The 27,967-nt window shown below is 31.5% G+C and overlaps 1 protein-coding gene across 5 annotated transcripts in view; it reads left to right on the top strand.

Annotated features, from left to right (window-relative positions):
• Positions 1-391: 391 nt before the first annotated feature.
• cora (erythrocyte membrane protein band 4.1 like coracle) overlaps positions 392-27,967 on the top strand; it is an 83,594-nt gene continuing 56,018 nt past the window's right edge. For 4 of the 5 annotated variants that reach the window (XM_074131058.1, XM_074131059.1, XM_074131057.1 and 1 more), the window contains exons 1-2: positions 392-504; positions 597-684. The gene's annotated coding sequence lies outside the window, so the exon portion shown is untranslated. The remainder of the gene's footprint in view (positions 505-596; positions 685-27,967) is intronic. The other variant, XM_074131056.1, reaches the window with a different exon arrangement.

Below are 27,967 nucleotides of genomic sequence, written 5' to 3'. Positions count from 1 at the left end.
TTCTAATAAAAAGTTTTTTGAGCCTCAACATAGGTTCCCCATAGTAGAACAAAAATAAGTTATTTGTTATACTCTTTCCAAATCAACTTCTTTTCTTAATTTAAAGCCATACGTTATAGATATCAGTTTAAGTCGATTTTACGCTATTAATGAAGATAAATTTGACCATCAAAAACAACAATAATAAATAATGGAATTTTTAAAGTCATTGCAAACGGCATACATACTACAGAAAATTAAATTTAAAAAAACATGAACGTTTTTTTGAGTTATTATTGATTTGGCGCCAAATTTTTCCTGAACTTTTAAGAATCGATGTTTAGCAAACTGAGGGTAATCGATCATTATTAATCGAATAAGGAGCATCAACTGTAGCCATTGCTATATTGAACCCTTACATCATTCTCACAGTATCACATCATACCGCGGATGGATAACAAGTTTAAATTAATGTTTTTTATCCAAACAATATTTGCCTAATTTTTAGCATAGAATTTTGATTCGGTAAGTTATAAACAATTGTTTTCAAAGTGTGATTATTTTCTTTCTTTGATGCAATGGTAAATTTAAAGATAAATACTGGAACTACTTTTTAGAACGTTGTTCTACGCCATCTTGTGGGATGGGCGGTTTTCGTTAGTTTAGTAGTGACTTAACTGTAGTTTGTGACGGCTTCTGATAAAAGTAAGTGAACAAATTATTTCGCACTTATATTTTAGTAATATTTCTGTTACATAATTTACATCTGAACGTGTCTATTATTTAAAGAAAGTAATCATTACACGTAACTACAACCTAAGTTTATATGTTCCCATTTGTAAGGAGTGTTTTTTGTCTGTTTTTATTGTTGTTTATGTTTTGGATCAAGTAAACAGCCCGTGTTTAGTGATAAATTTAAGAAGTTGCTTTGGTAGCTGCTAGAAAAATAAGTCGAAATAAAAATTCGTTTAATTACCTAATAGATTGAATTTTGGTAAAAGTTTAAGGTGACTTGATATTTTATACGTTGTTTCTAAAACTGAATATGCTAATAATTATTTAAATTTGGTTGTTTTGTTTGTATTGACACCTTATTATCCAACCGTTTTGTTTTAAGTTAAATTGATCTGATTTTTCAGAACAGTATTTTTTCCCCACAGAATAATTTTTAAATGTGCTAATTTTATTTTTTTTTTAAATATTTTACCATCCTAAATTTCACTATATCGGTTTTCTGTTATTGAGGGATTTTTTAAAGTTACTTTTTTGTAAATCAGATGTATAATTTAGTGTTGCAATTATCAACTGATGGAAATAAAAAGTACCTTTCTGTTTTTTAATTTCCCGATCGTATTTAAAAGTAAATGAGATATTTGTTTTGAATATTCTATCATGCTATCTGAAGTTCAGTGAACTTGTAATATCGAGAACAAAATTGTTATCTTTTAAAGAAAGTATGAAACGGTTTCTTTAGAGTTTGTTTTTTCATTTTCTTAGTTGCAGGGAAAAAAATTATAATTATTTTCCTATCTAACCCTAAGAACCTTAACCAAATATTTTCATTTTTATGAAGTAAATGAGATTAGATAACAGATATCATAAAATGTTCGCTTGTGATTTATACTTATTTGGCAGATTTATTAGAAAAACTAAAATATTTTGTCTTTTTTTTTGTTTTCCATATTACCGAGCAGTTTAACTAACATTCTCTGTGTATTTGTCGCTGGCTTGTTTCATTCAATACACTTTTTGTTCCTCCAATGCCTAGATTTACGAAACAAAAATTTGGAACATGTTTCTATGGAACTGAAGCCTGTGTTGACATTTGGGTTTTTAATTTAAGTGTGTATTTGAAGTTTGGCCAATTCTGTTACAGTAGTAATTTATCTATTTATGGTATAAGTGGACAAGCCATTTTTTAAGAGATCTTGTCAACTTTCCGTACCGGCAGTACAAATTCATCATTTACCCATAAAAAAAAATGTAGACGTAGTTGGAAGTGTGTATCTATTTTATTGTAGTATTGCTTCAATTCCAAATTTAATGAATAGGATTTAACCTATAGTGAGATTTTATATAATTTTAAAATTATTTTTCGCATCCACACAGGGTTTAACTCTGAAATTGTAAACGTATTACCCGGGTTAATAGTGACCCTGATATTTGGCGGGAATTATATATTCTCCATCATTCAGTTATTCGTGAATGTGGGCCTTTATTTATTTGATTTATCATTTAAAGTTGTTTAAGGCATTTTTAACGCGTCGACCATCATCATGAATTTAATTTATTCTTCTAAATAGGTGTTCTGATGATAAATTTTACATAAACATTTGATGTTTATAAGAAAGGTTTACAAAAGTGTAATGTTGAGAATGGAAGTAATGAATTATGAAGCATTAAATAGACATCTTAGATTAACGTTATAACCATTTTCTCCAAAAAAATTGGCGTAAAATAATGAAAACATCTAGTGTATAATTCATTTCTAGGCGCCACGATAGCTGACGGTTAGAGAGAAGCACCGCTAAGCTGAGATGTTTTGTGGGTACTAGGTCCGATGCCCGGTCTTGGCCTTGGTTTTTATTTAATGCATCAATATGAAATATGTATAGTAAATTACGTCTGCCTCTGTCTACGACACTTAAATCGGTAATTGAACGTAAAGCCTGTCTTAAAAAAAAATAAATACATTAAAAATAGATATTACTCATTTTACTTTTATGATTCACACAATCGATGAGTCGAATTCATGATCGAAACTATCATTACATAAATGGAATAATAAATTACGCATCACTTTTTGGTTATTAAAAGATTGTACACAATTTTGGTGCATACAACCACACAGAAAACATATTTGCTATGAATAGTTTCTTATCTATTCTGAGGAATATTCGTTAAAAGTAATTTGTTTTTAAATAGACTATCTTAATATTCTGTAGGAAGTAAAAAGTATGTCAAAAAAATGAGCTACTGAATGCATTTATTTATTTATTTTTTTGTAAGCTAAGATTCTTGGACTGTAAATTTCTCTTACAAAATCTAAATTCTGAGTAAATTACAGGAAACTTAATTATAGCAATTCTTTAAAATATTAATACTTTGCATGATCAAACATGAAAATATTTTTTAAAATGTATTAATTTTATAATGGAATTCTAAAAAATTAAATTTCAAAGTACATACTCCTTTTTAATTGAAAAGTTGCTGTGGGCATCAATTTAGCCTGATAATAATATTAACTTTGTTAAATAAGACATCCTATCTGTTCTAATTACAAAGTTGCACTACCTTAATTTCTTAGTCAAGAGTAACTTGGACATGTCCTTTTATGGATTGTTATCTACTGGCCACCATTTTTATTGGCTGCTTTTAACTAGATTACATCCTCCACACAGGATATTACAAAGAACCATAGAAAGGGCCTCCTGTAAGCCATGACACATCAATGGCAGCTAGTGATTACCTGCATGCAATGAGGTAGTAGTAGGCTGTTGTTGGTGGACTACCAACTTTGTTTTCTCTTTGTCTAACTTTAGTTTCTTATACACATTTTTTTATATTAAGAAATTATTGTGCAACTCTTCTAAGCGACACAAACACCATTTTTTTTTCGGATTGAGTGAGGCATAGAATAAAAAGCGAATTAATGCCTTTGGATAGTGGCCAGGTTAGTTTCTATGCCAGAATCTACTTTTCTATTATTATTGTTGATAAAAAGAGCTAGGTTTAAACTCTTTCTTTTTTTTTTATTTAGGAATTATGGATTCATTTTTTTTTTTTTTTAATAAGCTGAAGTTGAATTTGTAATTTGGTAGGGAAAGCCTAGTGTGTCCCGTGATATGAAGTTATTACGTTTAGTTTCATTCAACCAATCGATAACGTCGTAAAAGGAGACATTCATGTTTACCTTTACTATTGTAAGAGGTAGTGGATCGTGTTATAATTTCGAAATTCAGTGTTCACTGGAAACTTTGTTTTTTTTTTCATTTCCTGAATAAATCAATCAATCGATAAGTTTTAGTGCTTATTCCGTTTATGTGAAAATATGTCTTTAAAACTTAAACTTGATATTCTATTTTATTAGTGTTAATGTTTCGAAAATCCGTCAGTCGAAATTACTTTATTTTTAAAGAAATTAATTACTTAATGGATTTATCGATTTTCCGTGATGATTTCGATTATGGCTCAAATGATATTACTTAAATTTGGAATACCAAAAGCCTACTAAGTGTCGTATTTTTATTTTACTTTTTAAATTTTAGTTTATTTATTTTCACAACTGCAGTATAATTCTGCAAGAAGTGAAGCTGATACAATATGATAACAGAATAAATACCTGAATAGCATGAGGGGAGAATTCACCTGTATTGGTGAAACTCCCAAAGAGGTACAGTTTACTATTGTGCATTGGCACACTTACTTCATTTAGAAGATCGCGGTGGCCACCTGCGCTTCAATTGCTTTGGGAGGATTTCCTGGTAGAGTCGTAGGTTGGGATAGTAGAGGATTAGAATGTGTGGAATTTAATATAACGGGATCTTATAGCTTCTGAAACATAAGGAAGAGTTTAGAGATATAGTAAGGAGCATTTGCGGATTCGATGGAGTGTTTTTGACTGGAAGGATTGGATTTTGTAGTTATTGGAAGCTTTGGCGTTGTAACTTTTCGGTACTCTGAAGGATTTCAGAGAGCTTCTGCAGTAGAACTATTTGAAGTACTGCCACTTCTAAAGAACATTTACTGGAATTAAATTATCTGAAAAACTCGGTATATTTTTTCCCCAAGTTGAAATGAAGTTTTTGTAAAATTGATAGAGAAGAAAACAAAACAGTGCAGTGGTTGCAAGGCATTGCACTCGCACCGTAGTGATTCGGGTCTAGCCAATTCTCTGATTTTTCTCTTCTTGGGCTCCTCTGTCTGTATACATTTATTTCTTTAGAGTAAAACGTTAGGTGATTTAAATAGTTTTTTAAAAAATTTTTGGCAGCTCTATAAAAATTTCACGGATTCAACTAATTAAAAAAAAAAAGTAATCGCCTATTTTTTCAGGCAGGGCTTAACGTCCAGCTACCATTTACTAGGTGTCGTGGACGGAGGCGATTAGCAAACGTATTTTACTATTTCTCATTTAACCATTAAATAAAATCCAAGGCTTAAAGACCGGGAATCGAACCCAGTACCACAATACATATTAGCTTTGCAGGTCTCGCCTCTTAACCGCTCGGCTCGGTTAGGGCTACCGTGGCGCCCTAACTAATTAAAGTCAGAAGTTTATTTTTCAGTAGCAACCAGACAAGTTTAAAGGTCGATAACTAGGTCTAGACGCATGGAACATGGTTCCGGGCGCCAATTTCCTCAGCTGTAAACGCGCTTAGTAAAACGTAAAATAAAATCATCGTTAATAATTTAGGGTATTGTTAATCTTTTTTTGGGGGTAACTGATTCATTATTTCCAATTTCATTCATGATTTTTTTGTTACCTCTTTTTTTGCCCTTTAGCGGACCAGAATCTGATATTATAGTGTAAAGCCCTACGATTTAAAGGGCTCTTCTGAAAGGTCCACAAAAGTCAACAAATCTAGTTGATAACTTGTAGGCCACTTTGGTGCAATCATCTGGCGTTTTTCACTATAAAAAAAAGTATCTTTTGATTCGCCTCATCTATTGCAACTAGAACAGAGTTATACATGGACTCTTCATAAAATGCTTCACTTACAGATTCATTCTTAGCAAACAGAAGGACACAAAACAATTTATATGCTAACATATCTGCCAATCAACTTAGTTTTAATAGTCTTCTAGCTTACTAATGTTACATATAGGTGGACATTGATTTGAAAAATCTCACGGATCACCGTCATTTGTGAATTTCCTTCAGTTATCACTTGACCATGTTCAGATAAATTTCAAATCAGGCCCACTTCTTGCGACAAAACACGTTGAATAGTTTAGGTACAAGTAGATATTAGGATTGTTTGTTATCTTCTTTTTCTTTTTTAGGATGGTCTAGAGCTCCTCCTCTCTGTGGTAGTAAAAATTCCTATCAAAATATCGGACTCTTAAATCTTTTGCTGTGAAGTTTTATTTATAGATATACATATATACATATATATAGTTTTTACTTTTATTGTAAAGTAGTAGTAGCATGTTTAATATCTTGGTTGGAGTTATTGATTTCTTAAAATAGTGAACCCATTAAATAGATCCCTTACTAGTCCGTACTTTTTATGGGAGTCGCTTTAACAACATCCTGTTTCATCAATAGAGGATTGCTTTTTCTCCTAAATGTTTCATCAATAAAGAAGGAAATGTATAAGTAGTAATTGATTTTTTTAATTTTTTTGAATTTATTGCGTTTCATTTTGAACGTGGCACCAATTTTATTAAATATTTATACAAGAGATGCGATAATTTAACTTTGCTGACGATGCTATAATTCTTCCATCGCTTACCGCTTCTGTTCTCACTAAACGCTGATTGCAAAACTTATTTGTCCTCACTTGTACCTGGCGAAAATTGAGAATAATTATCAATCCGAATAACATAAATGTGAATAAAAAATTATCTTTTAAGTCGCCTCATCTATCATTCTCGCAGTTTACGTTAGATACCTGGATGAACCAGTAGCGAAGCGTTGGTTGTTTGATAATTTTTAACCGGCTGATTTATCAATTTTGTTTTTTGTTTTTCAGTAACCTATTGGTAACCTATTTTTGGAAATGTTAGGTAAATTTCTCACCTAACGTCATTAAAGAGAGATTACAATTAGATCTTTTAGTTTTGATGTTTCTCAGTGAGTTGAAAACAGACAAGAGGTTTAATTAAAGATCCTGAAGAAGACTTTTCATAATAATTCTTATTTGCCACGTTCCTTTAATTCTTAAATTTGAATCTCACTCTACAAAAAAACAAATAAATCCTTCATACTAATGCAGCTAGAAAACAGTGTAGTACCGTTGTCTGGAATTGTCGGAAGAATTTTCTGACTGAAAGTGGACTAGCAGAAAGTCAAAGTGACCGTGTGGATTAAACTGGGTGCACGCCTCGTTTTTCCAAAACGTTTCGGTGATAGTCGATACAGTCAATCATCTTCTTCTTCTTTGTCTAATGCTCTTATGCCTTCAGCGTCGAGCTTTAGATAACTTAGGCCCTTAACCAACGGATGTACTCTTCCCTGTTGTTTACCAATTTTTGGATAGAAGACTTAGTCTGACCTCGCTTTTGTGCCAATCGCCCGATGTAATCCAAATAGCCAATCTTGGTCTGCGGCCCTCACATTTGGCCTCCATTAAGCACCTAATCTTCTCTTCTCTTCTCCTGCAGACGTGGCCAAACCACCCCAACTGCCGATTCTCCATTTTGGTTACGAAGGGTTGTACCTCTATGCTGCTTCTTATAGTTTCATTTCTAATTTTATCTCGCTTAGTTTTCCCTTCGTCCCGATGGAGAAATCTCATTTCGGCAGCTGTAACCCAGCTTCCATGCTTATCCAGCATAGTCCACGATTCTCCCTTATACTGAAGAAGAGGTAAGTAGACGGTCTTGAAGACGGTCAATTTCATTTTTTTGCTGACCTCTCTTTTACCGACCACAGTATTCCTGATCAGACCATAGGCTTTATTGGCTACACCCACCCGATTCAGCACCTCCTTATCAATTACAGTCAATAATTCCAATAGTAATTAGGAGGTTTCCTAATTACTATTCAAGACTTTTTATACTGTTCATTGTTTTCTATCAAGTTCATTTTATTTGCTCGCTGCACTGGTTGGAACTATATGAATTCCACTTCACCAATATTATAATCACCCCAAATCACTTTAATTTCAAGTTTCCTGATATTGATTTATAATCTAAGTGACATTTTGATTTTTTTTTTTTTAAGACGGGTCTACATATGGAGACCATTAGTGTCCGAAGCTTAGTACAAATGGACAACCGGGTCGCCGGACAGTGTCTTCTTGTAACACGCAACTCTCTTATCACCAAACATCTTTCTTCGATACTTGTCGTATTGCTATTGAATAAGAAACTTCTCGATTTAATTATTTGAATCCTGAAATTGTATAAAGCTACCAAATATTTTGCTTGAAGGCCACATAGTTATCAAGTACTCTGCCTCAATTCATAAGTTTGTTTGTACAGTTCGGACTGAGGTACTAAGGTTTGAAGTTTTGACGACGTTGAATGGAAGGTATGAACTCTCCAGCGAATTTGAGCACAAACAAATAATTATTCGAAGATATTTGGCACGTTTCTAAAAAATAAAAAAACGTCAAGAATTCCATAGATAGAGATCCTTTTTAATACCATCTCTGAATCTAATAAGGATTAGATCCATGTACCCGAAGTACAACTAATTGATTTCTTGATTCCCCCCCCCCAAAAAAAAACTGGCTCTAAACTTAACTAAATGATTATAACCTCTTCAGTGCACATTATTTGAGTCATTTACCAATTCATTTATACCAATGTTTTTCTCATTAGAGAGTAAGATTATGATTTTGAGGTGATAGGAATTCGCCTCTTTGAGATATTAATGGCTTGTGTTCGACTTTCTATTTTATAAGCACCTCTCAAGTTGTTGTTAAAAGGAAGTAAAGTAGAAACTGAGTGACGCAGGGTGGGGCGCTGGCTCCACACATTCCTTTGCATTCCGGTTAGTTAGTGCCAGCGATTACATTGGAACTCTTCTTAAGAGCTCCACTTTTTCTTTTTTTAGCATTGTTATTGTTATTATTATTTTTTTTTTTTTAATTTTTAGTATCATTACCCTAAGATTTTTTTTTTAATGACCTTCATACATATCTCCTGTAATACTTTTTATTGCGGGATGAGTAATTTTCTATATAGTTATTAGTAATGTAGTGATCTCATGTTACTGCAGTCTGTTAAAATTAACTTTTTGCATCCTGAAGTTTTTATAGTACTTTCATTTCAGTTCTTACCTTCTTATAAAAATACGTTTTTATCATAGAAAGGTGTTTCCAAAAATGTAGGTTAACAGTGTGTTTTTTCTCCATTATTGGTAGGTTTAATTAATTTCCAAACAATTTCATTATTTAAAGTCAATTAAAACCTTAAGTTTTAGTTTAAAATATAATATCGCCTAAAACTGATTGTTGATTTCGTCGGAGCGTCTACATTCAATTACTCAGCGCAGTGGTTCTTAACCTTTTCATAGACGCGGAACACTAACATTAAATAATTTGAAATTCGTATTTAGCAAGAACTTAAAATTAAATTCAAATTAAAAAAAAATAAGGAACAATTTTTTGTTTTCGTATTATTCCTAAGTTTCTAAATTTCAATACATTTAAAATTGAAATTTCGCGGAACACTTGCTTTATATCTTCTAAAATTAAAGATCTGTGCTCAAAGTAACTATAGTTTATAATTGAGAAAAACTAAGTGTACAAGAGAACCAAATTCCATACCAATACGTGGTTCACCGTGGGAGATATAGAACGGCCATAATTTTACAGAATTTCATGACCCAAAAACTTTTCAGCCTTTTATATCTTCTACCTTTTTAGATCTGTGCACAAAATAACTATAGTTTATAATTGAGAAAAACAAAGTGTACAAGAGAACAAAATTCCATACCAGTACGTGGTTCACAGTGGGAGATATAGAATGGCCATAATTTCACAGAATTTCATGACCCAAAAACTTTTCAGCCCTTTATATCTTCTACCTTTTTAGATCAGTGCACAAAATAACTATAGTTTACAATTGCGAAAAACAAAGTGTATAAGAGAACAAAATTCCATACCAATACGTGGTTCACCGTGGGATATATAGAACGGCCATAATTTTACAGAATTTCATGACCCAAAAATTTTTCTACACTTTATATCTTCTACCTTTTTAGTTCTGTGCACAAAATAACTATAGTTTATAATTGAGAAAAACTAAGTGTACAAGAGAACCAAATTCCATACCAATACGTGGTTCACCGTGGGAGATATAGAACGGCCATAATTTTACAGAATTTCATGACCCAAAAACTTTTCAGCCTTTTATATCTTCTACCTTTTTAGATCTGTGCACAAAATAACTATAGTTTATAATTGAGAAAAACAAAGTGTACAAGAGAACAAAATTCCATACCAGTACGTGGTTCACAGTGGGAGATATAGAATGGCCATAATTTTACAGAATTTCATGACCCAAAAACTTTTCAGCCCTTTATATCTTCTACCTTTTTAGATCAGTGCACAAAATAACTATAGTTTACAATTGCGAAAAACAAAGTGTATAAGAGAACAAAATTCCATACCAATACGTGGTTCACCGTGGGATATATAGAACGGCCATAATTTTACAGAATTTCATGACCCAAAAACTTTTCAGCCCTTTATATCTTCTACCTTTTTAGATCAGTGCACAAAATAACTATAGTTTACAATTGCGAAAAACAAAGTGTATAAGAGAACAAAATTCCATACCAATACGTGGTTCACCGTGGGAGATATAGAACGGCCATAATTTTACAGAATTTCATGACCCAAAAACTTTTCAGCCCTTTATATCTTTTACCTTTTCAGATCTGCGCACAAAATAACTATAGTTTATAATTGAGAAAAACAAAGTGTATAACAGAACAAAATTCCATACCAATACGTGGTTCACAGTGGGAGATATAGAACGGCCATAATTTTACAGAATTTCATGACCCAAAAATTTTTCTACACTTTATATCTTCTACCTTTTTAGTTCTGTGCACAAAATAACTATAGTTTATAATTGAGAAAAACAAAGTGTATAACAGAACAAAATTCCATACCAATACGTGGTTCACCGTGGGAGATATAGAACGGCCATAATTTTACAGAATTTCATGACCCAAAAACTTTTCAGCCCTTTATATCTTCTACCTTTTTAGATCAGTGCACAAAATAACTATAGTTTACAATTCCGAAAAACAAAGTGTATAAGAGAACAAAATTCCATACCAATACGTGGTTCACCGTGGGAGATATAGAACGGCCATAATTTTACAGAATTTCATGACCCAAAAACTTTTCAGCCCTTTATATCTTTTACCTTTTTAGATCTGCGCAAAAAATAACTATAGTTTATAATTGAGAAAAACAAAGTGTATAACAGAACAAAATTCCATACCAATACGTGGTTCACCGTGGGAGATATAGAACGGCCATAATTTTACAGAATTTCATGACCCAAAAAATTTTCAACCCTTTATATCTTCTACCTTTTTAGTTCTGTGCACAAAATAACCTTAGTTTATAATTGAGAAAAAAAAAGTGAATAAGAGAACAAAATTCCATTCCAATACGTGGATCACAGTGGGAGATATAGAACTGCCATAATTTTACAGAATTTCATGACCCAAAACATTTTCAGCCCTATATATCTTCTACATTTATAGATCTGTGCACAAAATAACTATAGCTTATAATTGAGAAAAACAAAGTGTATAACAGAACAAAATTCCATACCAATACGTGGTTCACAGTGGGAGATATAGAACGGCCATAATTTTACAGAATTTCATGACCCAAAAAATTTTCAACCCTTTATATCTTCTACCTTTTTAGTTCTGCGCACAAAATAACTATAGTTTATAATTGAGAAAAACAAAGTGAATAAGAGAACAAAATTCCATACCAATACGTGGTTCACAGTGGGAGATATAGAACGGCCATAATTTTACAGAATTTCATGACCCAAAAACTTTTCAGCCCTTTATATCTTCTACCATTTTAGATCTGTGCACAAAATAACTATAGTTTATAATTGAGAAAAACAAAGTGTACAAGAGAACAAAATTCCATACCAGTACGTGGTTCACAGTGGGAGATATAGAATGGCCATAATTTTACAGAATTTCATGACCCAAAAACTTTTCAGCCCTTTATATCTTCTACCTTTTTAGATCAGTGCACAAAATAACTATAGTTTACAATTGCGAAAAACAAAGTGTATAAGAGAACAAAATTCCATACCAATACGTGGTTCACCGTGGGATATATAGAACGGCCATAATTTTACAGAATTTCATGACCCAAAAACTTTTCAGCCCTTTATATCTTCTACCTTTTTAGATCAGTGCACAAAATAACTATAGTTTACAATTGCGAAAAACAAAGTGTATAAGAGAACAAAATTCCATACCAATACGTGGTTCACCGTGGGAGATATAGAACGGCCATAATTTTACAGAATTTCATGACCCAAAAACTTTTCAGCCCTTTATATCTTTTACCTTTTCAGATCTGCGCACAAAATAACTATAGTTTATAATTGAGAAAAACAAAGTGTATAACAGAACAAAATTCCATACCAATACGTGGTTCACAGTGGGAGATATAGAACGGCCATAATTTTACAGAATTTCATGACCCAAAAATTTTTCTACACTTTATATCTTCTACCTTTTTAGTTCTGTGCACAAAATAACTATAGTTTATAATTGAGAAAAACAAAGTGTATAACAGAACAAAATTCCATACCAATACGTGGTTCACCGTGGGAGATATAGAACGGCCATAATTTTACAGAATTTCATGACCCAAAAACTTTTCAGCCCTTTATATCTTCTACCTTTTTAGATCAGTGCACAAAATAACTATAGTTTACAATTCCGAAAAACAAAGTGTATAAGAGAACAAAATTCCATACCAATACGTGGTTCACCGTGGGAGATATAGAACGGCCATAATTTTACAGAATTTCATGACCCAAAAACTTTTCAGCCCTTTATATCTTTTACCTTTTTAGATCTGCGCAAAAAATAACTATAGTTTATAATTGAGAAAAACAAAGTGTATAACAGAACAAAATTCCATACCAATACGTGGTTCACCGTGGGAGATATAGAACGGCCATAATTTTACAGAATTTCATGACCCAAAAAATTTTCAACCCTTTATATCTTCTACCTTTTTAGTTCTGTGCACAAAATAACCTTAGTTTATAATTGAGAAAAAAAAAGTGAATAAGAGAACAAAATTCCATTCCAATACGTGGATCACAGTGGGAGATATAGAACTGCCATAATTTTACAGAATTTCATGACCCAAAACATTTTCAGCCCTATATATCTTCTACATTTATAGATCTGTGCACAAAATAACTATAGCTTATAATTGAGAAAAACAAAGTGTATAACAGAACAAAATTCCATACCAATACGTGGTTCACAGTGGGAGATATAGAACGGCCATAATTTTACAGAATTTCATGACCCAAAAAATTTTCAACCCTTTATATCTTCTACCTTTTTAGTTCTGCGCACAAAATAACTATAGTTTATAATTGAGAAAAACAAAGTGAATAAGAGAACAAAATTCCATACCAATACGTGGTTCACAGTGGGAGATATAGAACGGCCATAATTTTACAGAATTTCATGACCCAAAAACTTTTCAGCCCTTTATATCTTCTACCATTTTAGATCTGTGCACAAAATAACTATAGTTTATAATTGAAAAAAACAAAGTGTACAAGAGAACAAAATTCCATACCAGTACGTGGTTCACAGTGGGAGATATAGAACGGCCATAATTTTACAGAATTTCATGACCCAAAAAATTTTCAACCCTTTATATCTTCTACCTTTTTAGTTCTGTGCACAAAATAACCATAGTTTATAATTGAGAAAAAAAAAGTGAATAAGAGAACAAAATTCCATTCCAATACGTGGTTCACAGTGGGAGATATAGAACGGCCATAATTTTACAGAATTTCATGACCCAAAAAATTTTCAGCCCTATATATCTTCTACATTTATAGATCTGTGCACAAAATAACTATAGTTTATAATTGAGAAAAAAACAAAGTGTATAAGAGAAAAAAATTCAATATCATTACGTGGTTCTCAGTGGGACATATAGAACGGCCATAATTTTACAGAATTTTATGACCCAAAAATTTTTCAACCCTTTATATCTTCTTCCTTTTTAGATCTGTGCACAAAATAACTATAGCTTATAATTGAGAAAAACAAAGTGTATAAGAGAACAAAATTCCATACCAATACGTGGTTCACCGTGGGAGATATAGAACGGCCATAATTTTACAGAATTTCATGACCCAAAAAATTTTCAACCCTTTATATCTTCTACCTTTTTAGTTCTGTGCACAAAATAACTATAGTTTATAATTGAGAAAAACAAAGTGTATAAGAGAACAAAATTCCATACCAATACGTGGTTCACCGTGGGAGATATAGAACGGCCATATTTTACAGAATTTCATGACCCAAAAAATTTTCAGCCCTTTAGATCTTCTACATTTATAGATCTGTGCACAAAATAACTATAGTTTATAATTGAGAAAAACAAAGTGTATAAGAGAACAAAATTCCATACTAATACGTGGTTCACCGTGGGAGATATAGAACGGCCATAATTTTACAGAATTTCATGACCCAAAAAATTTTCAACCCTTTATATCTTCTACCTTTTTAGTTCTGTGCATTAAATAACTATAGTTTATAATTGAGAAAAACAAAGTGAATAAGAGAACAAAATTCCATACCAATACGTGGTTCACAGTGGGAGATATAGAACGGCCATAATTTTACAGAATTTCATGACCCAAAAAATTTTCAACCCTTTATATCTTCTACCTTTTTAGTTCTGTGCACAAAATAACTATAGTTTATAATTGAGAAAAACAAAGTGAATAAGAGAACAAAATTCCATACCAATACGTGGTTCACAGTGGGAGATATAGAACGGCCATAATTTTACAGAATTTCATGACCCAAAAAATTTTCAGCCCTTTATATCTTCTACATTTATAGATCTGTGCACAAAATAACTATAGTTTATAATTGAGAAAAACAAAGTGTATAAGAGAACAAAATTCCATACCAATACGTGGTTCACCGTGGGAGATATAGAACGGCCATAATTTTACAGAATTTCATGACCCAAAAAATTTTCAGCCCTTTATATCTTCTACATTTATAGATCTGTGCACAAAATAACTATAGTTTATAATTGAGAAAAACAAAGTGTATAAGAGAACAAAATTCCATACCAATACGTGGTTCACCGTGGGAGATATAGAACGGCCATATTTTACAGAATTTCATGACCCAAAAAATTTTCAGCCCTTTAGATCTTCTACATTTATAGATCTGTGCACAAAATAACTATAGTTTATAATTGAGAAAAACAAAGTGTATAAGAGAACAAAATTCCATACCAATACGTGGTTCACAGTGGGAGATATAGAACGGCCATAATTTTGCAGAATTTCATGACCCAAAAAATTTTCAATCCTTTCTATCTTCTACCTTTTTAGATCTGTGCACAAAATAACTATAGTTTATAATTGAGAAAAACAAAGTGTATAAGAGAACAAAATTCCATACTAATACGTGGCTCACCGTGGGAGATATAGAACGGCCATAATTTTACAGAATTTCTTGACCCAAAAAATTTTCAATCCTTTATATCATCTACCTTTTTAGTTCTGTGCACAAAATAACTATAGTTTATAATTGAGAAAAACAAAGTGAATAAGAGAACAAAATTCCATACCAATACGTGGTTCACAGTGGGAGATATAGAACGGCCATAATTTTACAGAATTTCATGACCCAAAAAATTTTTAACCCTTTATATCTTCTACATTTATAGATCTGTGCACAAAAGAACTATAGTTTATAATTGAGAAAAACAAAGTGTTTAAGAGAAAAAAATTCCATATCTATACGTGGTTCACAGTGGGAGATATAGAACGGCTATAATTCTACAGAATTTCACGACCCAAAAAATTTTCAACTTTTTATATCAGTGGTTCTTAACCTTTTCACAGACGCGGAACACAATTATATGTATATATTTTTCTCGCGGAACACTAACATTAAATAATTTGAAATTCGTTATTTAGCAAGAACTTAAAATTAAATTCAAATTAAAAAAAAAAGGAACAATTTTTTGTTTTCGTATCTTTCCTAAGTTTTTAAATTCAATACATTTAAAATTGAAATTTCGCGGAACACTTGGACCATATTCGCGGAACTCCAGTGTTCCGCGGAACACCGGTTAAGAACTACTGACTTATCGTTTTCCCCAATTATATACTTTGAAATGATTGACTAAAGCAGTGATTCTCAACCTTGTCACACTTTTTACAATTTCCATATTTGGCGGCACACTAACAATAAGATAAGTTTTGAAAGTATTTTACTTATCAATAATACACTGAGTAAAATAGTTTATGTTTATTTTGAATATAAAATAAAATAATATGTACTAGAAAAACAACAGTGTATGTTTATTAAGGAATTAATTACAAGTTAATAATTTCTGAATACTTGTAGGTATGCATTTCTAAAATTTGGCGGCACACTTCAAAACTTTCGCGGCACTTTTGAGAAAAACAAAGTGAATAAGAGAACAAAATTCCATACCAATACGTGGTTCACAGTGGGAGATATAGAACGGCCATAATTTTACAGAATTTCATGACCCAAAAAATTTTCAGCCCTTTATATCTTCTACATTTATAGATCTGTGCACAAAATAACTATAGTTTATAATTGAGAAAAACAAAGTGTATAAGAGAACAAAATTCCATACCAATACGTGGTTCACCGTGGGAGATATAGAACGGCCATATTTTACAGAATTTCATGACCCAAAAAATTTTCAGCCCTTTAGATCTTCTACATTTATAGATCTGTGCACAAAATAACTATAGTTTATAATTGAGAAAACAAAGTGAATAAGAGAACAAAATTCCATACCAATACGTGGTTCACAGTGGGAGATATAGAACGGCCATAATTTTACAGAATTTCATGACCCAAAAAATTTTCAATCCTTTCTATCTTCTACCTTTTTAGATCTGTGCACAAAATAACTATAGTTTATAATTGCGAAAAACAAAGTGTATAAGAGAACAAAATTCCATACCAATACGTGGCTCACCGTGGGAGATATAGAACGGCCATATTTTACAGAATTTCATGACCCAAAAAATTTTCAGCCCTTTAGATCTTCTACATTTATAGATCTGTGCACAAAATAACTATAGTTTATAATTGAGAAAAACAAAGTGTATAAGAGAACAAAATTCCATACCAATACGTGGTTCACAGTGGGAGATATAGAACGGCCATAATTTTGCAGAATTTCATGACCCAAAAAATTTTCAATCCTTTCTATCTTCTACCTTTTTAGATCTGTGCACAAAATAACTATAGTTTATAATTGAGAAAAACAAAGTGTATAAGAGAACAAAATTCCATACCAATACGTGGCTCACCGTGGGAGATATAGAACGGCCATAATTTTACAGAATTTCATGACCCAAAAAATTTTCAATCCTTTATATCTTCTACCTTTTTAGTTCTGTGCACAAAATAACTATAGTTTATAATTGAGAAAAACAAAGTGAATAAGAGAACAAAATTCCCTACCAATACGTGGTTCACAGTGGGAGATATAGAACGGCCATAATTTTACAGAATTTCATGACCCAAAAAATTTTCAGCCCTTTATATTTTCTACATTTATAGATCTGTTCACAAAATAACTATAGTTTATAATTGAGAAAAACAAAGTGTATAAGAGAACAAAATTCCATACCAATACGTGGTTCACCGTGGGAGATATAGAACGGCCATATTTTACAGAATTTCATGACCCAAAAAATTTTCAGCCCTTTAGATCTTCTACATTTATGGATCTGTGCACAAAATAACTATAGTTTATAATTGAGAAAAACAAATTGAATAAGAGAACAAAATTCCATACCAATACGTGGTTCACAGTGGGAGATATAGAACGGCCATAATTTTACAGAATTTCATGACCCAAAAAATTTTCAGCCCTTTAGATCTTCTACATTTATAGATCTGTGCACAAAATAACTATAGTTTATAATTGAGAAAACAAAGTGAATAAGAGAACAAAATTCCATACCAATACGTGGTTCACAGTGGGAGATATAGAACGGCCATAATTTTACAGAATTTCATGACCCAAAAAATTTTCAATCCTTTCTATCTTCTACCTTTTTAGATCTGTGCACAAAATAACTATAGTTTATAATTGCGAAAAACAAAGTGTATAAGAGAACAAAATTCCATACCAATACGTGGCTCACCGTGGGAGATACAGAACGGCCATATTTTACAGAATTTCATGACCCAAAAAATTTTCAGCCCTTTAGATCTTCTACATTTATAGATCTGTGCACAAAATAACTATAGTTTATAATTGAGAAAAACAAAGTGTATAAGAGAACAAAATTCCATACCAATACGTGGTTCACAGTGGGAGATATAGAACGGCCATAATTTTGCAGAATTTCATGACCCAAAAAATTTTCAATCCTTTCTATCTTCTACCTTTTTAGATCTGTGCACAAAATAACTATAGTTTATAATTGAGAAAAACAAAGTGTATAAGAGAACAAAATTCCATACCAATACGTGGCTCACCGTGGGAGATATAGAACGGCCATAATTTTACAGAATTTCATGACCGAAAAAATTTTCAATCCTTTATATCTTCTACCTTTTTAGTTCTGTGCACAAAATAACTATAGTTTATAATTGAGAAAAACAAAGTGAATAAGAGAACAAAATTCCATACCAATACGTGGTTCACAGTGGGAGATATAGAACGGCCATAATTTTACAGAATTTCATGACCCAAAAAATTTTCAGCCCTTTATATTTTCTACATTTATAGATCTGTTCACAAAATAACTATAGTTTATAATTGAGAAAAACAAAGTGTATAAGAGAACAAAATTCCATACCAATACGTGGTTCACCGTGGGAGATATAGAACGGCCATATTTTACAGAATTTCATGACCCAAAAAATTTTCAGCCCTTTAGATCTTCTACATTTATAGATCTGTGCACAAAATAACTATAGTTTATAATTGAGAAAAACAAAGTGAATAAGGGAACAAAATTCCATACCAATACGTGGTTCACAGTGGGAGATATAGAACGGCCATAATTTTACAGAATTTCATGACCCAAAAAATTTTCAGCCCTTTATATCTTCTACCATTTTAGATCTGTGCACAAAATAACTATAGTTTGTAATTGAAAAAAACAAAGTGTACAAGAGAACAAAATTCCATACCAGTACGTGGTTCACAGTGGGAGATATAGAACGGCCATAATTTTACAGAATTTCATGACCCAAAAAATTTTCAACCCTTTATATCTTCTACCTTTTTAGTTCTGTGCACAAAATAACCATAGTTTATAATTGAGAAAAAAAAGTGAATAAGAGAACAAAATTCCATTCCAATACGTGGTTCACAGTGGGAGATATAGAACGGCCATAATTTTACAGAATTTCATGACCCAAAAAATTTTCAGCCCTATATATCTTCTACATTTATAGATCTGTGCACAAAATAACTATAGTTTATAATTGAGAAAAAAACAAAGTGTATAAGAGAAAAAAATTCAATATCATTACGTGGTTCTCAGTGGGACATATAGAACGGCCATAATTTTACAGAATTTTATGACCCAAAAATTTTTCAACCCTTTATATCTTCTTCCTTTTTAGATCTGTGCACAAAATAACTATAGCTTATAATTGAGAAAAACAAAGTGTATAAGAGAACAAAATTCCATACCAATACGTGGTTCACCGTGGGAGATATAGAACGGCCATAATTTTACAGAATTTCATGACCCAAAAAATTTTCAACCCTTTATATCTTCTACCTTTTTAGTTCTGTGCACAAAATAACTATAGTTTATAATTGAGAAAAACAAAGTGTATAAGAGAACAAAATTCCATACCAATACGTGGTTCACCGTGGGAGATATAGAACGGCCATATTTTACAGAATTTCATGACCCAAAAAATTTTCAGCCCTTTAGATCTTCTACATTTATAGATCTGTGCACAAAATAACTATAGTTTATAATTGAGAAAAACAAAGTGTATAAGAGAACAAAATTCCATACCAATACGTGGTTCACCGTGGGAGATATAGAACGGCTATAATTTTACAGAATTTCATGACCCAAAAAATTTTCAACCCTTTATATCTTCTACCTTTTTAGTTCTGTGCATTAAATAACTATAGTTTATAATTGAGAAAAACAAAGTGAATAAGAGAACAAAATTCCATACTAATACGTGGTTCACAGTGGGAGATATAGAACGGCCATAATTTTACAGAATTTCATGACCCAAAAAATTTTCAGCCCTTTATATCTTCTACATTTATAGATCTGTGCACAAAATAACTATAGTTTATAATTGAGAAAAACAAAGTGTATAAGAGAACAAAATTCCATACCAATACGTGGTTCACCGTGGGAGATATAGAACGGCCATAATTTTACAGAATTTCATGACCCAAAAAATTTTCAGCCCTTTATATCTTCTACATTTATAGATCTGTGCACAAAATAACTATAGTTTATAATTGAGAAAAACAAAGTGTATAAGAGAACAAAATTCCATACCAATACGTGGTTCACCGTGGGAGATATAGAACGGCCATATTTTACAGAATTTCATGACCCAAAAAATTTTCAGCCCTTTAGATCTTCTACATTTATAGATCTGTGCACAAAATAACTATAGTTTATAATTGAGAAAAACAAAGTGAATAAGAGAACAAAATTCCATACCAATACGTGGTTCACAGTGGGAGATATAGAACGGCCATAATTTTGCAGAATTTCATGACCCAAAAAATTTTCAATCCTTTCTATCTTCTACCTTTTTAGATCTGTGCACAAAATAACTATAGTTTATAATTGAGAAAAACAAAGTGTATAAGAGAACAAAATTCCATACCAATACGTGGCTCACCGTGGGAGATATAGAACGGCCATAATTTTACAGAATTTCATGACCCAAAAAATTTTCAATCCTTTATATCTTCTACCTTTTTAGTTCTGTGCACAAAATAACTATAGTTTATAATTGAGAAAAACAAAGTGAATAAGAGAACAAAATTCCATACCAATACGTGGTTCACAGTGGGAGATATAGAACGGCCATAATTTTACAGAATTTCATGACCCAAAAAATTTTCAGCCCTTTATATTTTCTACATTTATAGATCTGTGCACAAAAGAACTATAGTTTATAATTGAGAAAAACAAAGTGTTTAAGAGAAAAAAATTCCATATCTATACGTGGTTCACAGTGGGAGATATAGAACGGCTATAATTCTACAGAATTTCACGACCCAAAAAATTTTCAACTTTTTATATCAGTGGTTCTTAACCTTTTCACAGACGCGGAACACAATTATATGTATATATTTTTCTCGCGGAACACTAACATTAAATAATTTGAAATTCGTTATTTAGCAAGAACTTAAAATTAAATTCAAATTAAAAAAAAAAGGAACAATTTTTTGTTTTCGTATCTTTCCTAAGTTTTTAAATTCAATACATTTAAAATTGAAATTTCGCGGAACACTTGGACCATATTCGCGGAACTCCAGTGTTCCGCGGAACACCGGTTAAGAACCACTGACTTATCGTTTTCCCCAATTATATACTTTGAAATGATTGACTAAAGCAGTGATTCTCAACCTTGTCACACTTTTTACAATTTCCATATTTGGCGGCACACTAACAATAAGATAAGTTTTGAAAGTATTTTACTTATCAATAATACACTGAGTAAAATAGTTTATGTTTATTTTGAATATAAAATAAAATAATATGTACTAGAAAAACAACAGTTTATGTTTATTAAGGAATTAATTACAAGTTAATAATTTCTGAATACTTGTAGGTATGCATTTCTAAAATTTGGCGGCACACTTCAAAACTTTCGCGGCACTTTTGAGAAAAACAAAGTGAATAAGAGAACAAAATTCCATACCAATACGTGGTTCACAGTGGGAGATATAGAACGGCCATAATTTTACAGAATTTCATGACCCAAAAAATTTTCAGCCCTTTATATCTTCTACATTTATAGATCTGTGCACAAAATAACTATAGTTTATAATTGAGAAAAACAAAGTGTATAAGAGAACAAAATTCCATACCAATACGTGGTTCACCGTGGGAGATATAGTACGGCCATATTTTACAGAATTTCATGACCCAAAAAATTTTCAGCCCTTTAGATCTTCTACATTTATAGATCTGTGCACAAAATAACTATAGTTTATAATTGAGAAAACAAAGTGAATAAGAGAACAAAATTCCATACCAATACGTGGTTCACAGTGGGAGATATAGAACGGCCATAATTTTACAGAATTTCATGACCCAAAAAATTTTCAATCCTTTATATCTTCTACCTTTTTAGTTCTGTGCACAAAATAACTATAGTTTATAATTGAGAAAAACAAAGTGAATAAGAGAACAAAATTCCATACCAATACGTGGTTCACAGTGGGAGATATAGAACGGCCATAATTTTACAGAATTTCATGACCCAAAAAATTTTCAGCCCTTTATATTTTCTACATTTATAGATCTGTTCACAAAATAACTATAGTTTATAATTGAGAAAAACAAAGTGTATAAGAGAACAAAATTCCATACCAATACGTGGTTCACCGTGGGAGATATAGAACGGCCATATTTTACAGAATTTCATGACCCAAAAAATTTTCGGCCCTTTAGATCTTCTACATTTATAGATCTGTGCACAAAATAACTATAGTTTATAATTGAGAAAAACAAAGTGAATAAGAGAACAAAATTCCATACCAATACGTGGTTCACAGTGGGAGATATAGAGCGGCCATAATTTTACAGAATTTCATGACCCAAAAAATTTTCAGCCCTTTATATCTTCTACATTTATAGATCTGTGCACAAAATAACTATAGTTTATAATTGAGAAAAACAAAGTGTATAAGAGAACAAAATTCCATACCAATACGTGGTTCACCGTGGGAGATATAGAACGGCCATAATTTTACAGAATTTCATGACCCAAAAAATTTTCAGCCCTTTATATCTTCTACATTTATAGATCTGTGCACAAAATAACTATAGTTTATAATTGAGAAAAACAAAGTGCATAAGAGAACAAAATTCCATACCAATACGTGGTTCACCGTGGGAGATATAGAACGGCCATATTTTACAGAATTTCATGACCTAAAAAATTTTCAGCCCTTTAGATCTTCTACATTTATAGATCTGTGCACAAAATAACTATAGTTTATAATTGAGAAAACTAAGTGAATAAGAGAACAAAATTCCATACCAATACGTGGTTCACAGTGGGAGATATAGAACGGCCATAATTTTACAGAATTTCATGACCCAAAAAATTTTCAGCCCTTTATATCTTCTACATTTATAGATCTGTGCACAAAAGAACTATAGTTTATAATTGAGAAAAACAAAGTGTTTAAGAGAAAAAAATTCCATATCTATACGTGGTTCACAGTGGGAGATATAGAACGGCTATAATTCTACAGAATTTCACGACCCAAAAAATTTTCAACTTTTTATATCAGTGGTTCTTAACCTTTTCACAGACGCGGAACACAATTATATGTATATATTTTTCTCGCGGAACACTAACATTAAATAATTTGAAATTCGTTATTTAGCAAGAACTTAAAATTAAATTCAAATTAAAAAAAAAAGGAACAATTTTTTGTTTTCGTATCTTTCCTAAGTTTTTAAATTCAATACATTTAAAATTGAAATTTCGCGGAACACTTGGACCATATTCGCGGAACTCCAGTGTTCCGCGGAACACCGGTTAAGAACCACTGACTTATCGTTTTCCCCAATTATATACTTTGAAATGATTGACTAAAGCAGTGATTCTCAACCTTGTCACACTTTTTACAATTTCCATATTTGGCGGCACACTAACAATAAGATAAGTTTTGAAAGTATTTTACTTATCAATAATACACTGAGTAAAATAGTTTATGTTTATTTTGAATATAAAATAAAATAATATGTACTAGAAAAACAACAGTGTATGTTTATTAAGGAATTAATTACAAGTTAATAATTTCTGAATACTTGTAGGTATGCATTTCTAAAATTTGGCGGCACACTTCAAAACTTTCGCGGCACTTTTGAGAAAAACAAAGTGAATAAGAGAACAAAATTCCATACCAATACGTGGTTCACAGTGGGAGATATAGAACGGCCATAATTTTACAGAATTTCATGACCCAAAAAATTTTCAATCCTTTATATCTTCTACCTTTTTAGTTCTGTGCACAAAATAACTATAGTTTATAATTGAGAAAAACAAAGTGAATAAGAGAACAAAATTCCATACCAATACGTGGTTCACAGTGGGAGATATAGAACGGCCATAATTTTACAGAATTTCATGACCCAAAAAATTTTCAGCCCTTTATATTTTCTACATTTATAGATCTGTTCACAAAATAACTATAGTTTATAATTGAGAAAAACAAAGTGTATAAGAGAACAAAATTCCATACCAATACGTGGTTCACCGTGGGAGATATAGAACGGCCATATTTTACAGAATTTCATGACCCAAAAAATTTTCAGCCCTTTAGATCTTCTACATTTATAGATCTGTGCACAAAATAACTATAGTTTATAATTGAGAAAAACAAAGTGAATAAGAGAACAAAATTCCATACCAATACGTGGTTCACAGTGGGAGATATAGAACGGCCATAATTTTACAGAATTTCATGACCCAAAAAATTTTCAGCCCTTTATATCTTCTACATTTATAGATCTGTGCACAAAATAACTATAGTTTATAATTGAGAAAAACAAAGTGTATAAGAGAACAAAATTCCATACCAATACGTGGTTCACCGTGGGAGATATAGAACGGCCATAATTTTACAGAATTTCATGACCCAAAAAATTTTCAGCCCTTTATATCTTCTACATTTATAGATCTGTGCACAAAATAACTATAGTTTATAATTGAGAAAAACAAAGTGTATAAGAGAACAAAATTCCATACCAATACGTGGTTCACCGTGGGAGATTTAGAACGGCCATATTTTACAGAATTTCATGACCTAAAAAATTTTCAGCCCTTTAGATCTTCTACATTTATAGATCTGTGCACAAAATAACTATAGTTTATAATTGAGAAAACAAAGTGAATAAGAGAACAAAATTCCATACCAATACGTTGTTCACAGTGGGAGATATAGAACGGCCATAATTTTACAGAATTTCATGACCCAAAAAATTTTCAGCCCTTTATATCTTCTACATTTATAGATCTGTGCACAAAATAACTATAGTTTATAATTGAGAAAAACAAAGTGTATAAGAGAATAAAATTCCATACCAATACGTGGTTCACCGTGGGAGATATAGAACGGCTATATTTTACAGAATTTCATGACCCAAAAAATTTTCAGCCCTTTAGATCTTCTACATTTATAGATCTGTGCACAAAATAACTATAGTTTATAATTGAGAAAAACAAAGTGTATAAGAGAACAAAATTCCATACCAATACGTGGTTCACAGTGGGAGATATAGAACGGCCATATTTTACAGAATTTCATGACCCAAAAAATTTTCAGCCCTTTAGATCTTCTACATTTATAGATCTGTGCACAAAATAACTATAGTTTATAATTGAGAAAAACAAAGTGAATAAGAGAACAAAATTCCATACCAATACGTGGTTCACAGTGGGAGATATAGAACGGCCATAATTTTACAGAATTTCATGACCCAAAAAATTTTCAGCCCTTTATATCTTCTACATTTATAGATCTGTGCACAAAATAACTATAGTTTATAATTGAGAAAAACAAAGTGTATAAGAGAACAAAATTCCATACCAATACGTGGTTCACCGTGGGAGATATAGAACGGCTATAATTTTACAGAATTTCATGACCCAAAAAATTTTCAGCCCTTTATATCTTCTACATTTATAGATCTGTGCACAAAATAACTATAGTTTATAATTGAGAAAAACAAAGTGTATAAGAGAACAAAATTCCATACCAATACGTGGTTCACCTTGGGAGATATAGAACGGCCATATTTTACAGAATTTCATGACCTAAAAAATTTTCAGCCCTTTAGATCTTCTACATTTATAGATCTGTGCACAAAATAACTATAGTTTATAATTGAGAAAACAAAGTGAATAAGAGAACAAAATTCCATACCAATACGTGGTTCACAGTGGGAGATATAGAACGGCCATAATTTTACAGAATTTCATGACCCAAAAAATTTTCAGCCCTTTATATCTTCTACATTTATAGATCTGTGCACAAAATAACTATAGTTTATAATTGAGAAAAACAAAGTGTATAAGAGAATAAAATTCCATACCAATACGTGGTTCACCGTGGGAGATATAGAACGGCCATATTTTACAGAATTTCATGACCCAAAAAATTTTCAGCCCTTTAGATCTTCTACATTTATAGATCTGTGCACAAAATAACTATAGTTTATAATTGAGAAAAACAAAGTGTATAAGAGAACAAAATTCCATACCAATACGTGGTTCACAGTGGGAGATATAGAACGGCCATAATTTTGCAGAATTTCATGACCCAAAAAATTTTCAATCCTTTCTATCTTCTACCTTTTTAGATCTGTGCACAAAATAACTATAGTTTATAATTGAGAAAAACAAAGTGTATAAGAGAACAAAATTCCATACCAATACGTGGCTCACCGTGGGAGATATAGAACGGCCATAATTTTACAGAATTTCATGACCCAAAAAATTTTCAATCCTTTATATCTTCTACCTTTTTAGTTCTGTGCACAAAATAACTATAGTTTATAATTGAGAAAAACAAAGTGAATAAGAGAACAAAATTCCATACCAATACGTGGTTCACAGTGGGAGATATAGAACGGCCATAATTTTACAGAATTTCATGACCCAAAAAATTTTCAGCCCTTTATATCTTCTACATTTATAGATCTGTGCACAAAATAACTATAGTTTATAATTGAGAAAAACAAAGTGTATAAGAGAACAAAATTCCATACCAATACGTGGTTCACCGTGGGAGATATAGAACGGCCATATTTTACAGAATTTCATGACCTAAAAAATTTTCAGCCCTTTAGATCTTCTACATTTATAGATCTGTGCACAAAATAACTATAGTTTATAATTGAGAAAACAAAGTGAATAAGAGAACAAAATTCCATACCAATACGTGGTTCACAGTGGGAGATATAGAACGGCCATAATTTTACAGAATTTCATGACCCAAAAAATTTTCAGCCCTTTATATCTTCTACATTTATAGATCTGTGCACAAAATAACTATAGTTTATAATTGAGAAAAACAAAGTGTATAAGAGAATAAAATTCCATACCAATACGTGGTTCACCGTGGGAGATATAGAACGGCCATATTTTACAGAATTTCATGACCCAAAAAATTTTCAGCCCTTTAGATCTTCTACATTTATAGATCTGTGCACAAAATAACTATAGTTTATAATTGAGAAAAACAAAGTGTATAAGAGAACAAAATTCCATACCAATACGTGGTTCACAGTGGGAGATATTGAACGGCCATAATTTTGCAGAATTTCATGACCCAAAAAATTTTCAATCCTTTCTATCTTCTACCTTTTTAGATCTGTGCACAAAATAACTATAGTTTATAATTGAGAAAAACAAAGTGTATAAGAGAACAAAATTCCATACCAATACGTGGCTCACCGTGGGAGATATAGAACGGCCATAATTTTACAGAATTTCATGACCCAAAAAATTTTCAATCCTTTATATCTTCTACCTTTTTAGTTCTGTGCACAAAATAACTATAGTTTATAATTGAGAAAAACAAAGTGAATAAGAGAACAAAATTCCATACCAATACGTGGTTCACAGTGGGAGATATAGAACGGCCATAATTTTACAGAATTTCATGACCCAAAAAATTTTCAGCCCTTTATATCTTCTACATTTATAGATCTGTTCACAAAATAACTATAGTTTATAATTGAGAAAAACAAAGTGAATAAGAGAACAAAATTCCATACCAATACGTGGTTCACAGTGGGAGATATAGAACGGCCATAATTTTACAGAATTTCATGA

The sequence above is a fragment of the Rhodnius prolixus genome, unplaced genomic scaffold (genome assembly GCF_049639745.1).
Source record: "Rhodnius prolixus isolate KJV_2025 unplaced genomic scaffold, Rpr scaffold_4, whole genome shotgun sequence".
In the NCBI taxonomy this organism is placed as follows: domain Eukaryota; kingdom Metazoa; phylum Arthropoda; class Insecta; order Hemiptera; family Reduviidae; genus Rhodnius; species Rhodnius prolixus.
Note: the sequence above shows the minus strand (reverse complement) of the source record. Positions and strands in the feature narration are given on the sequence as shown.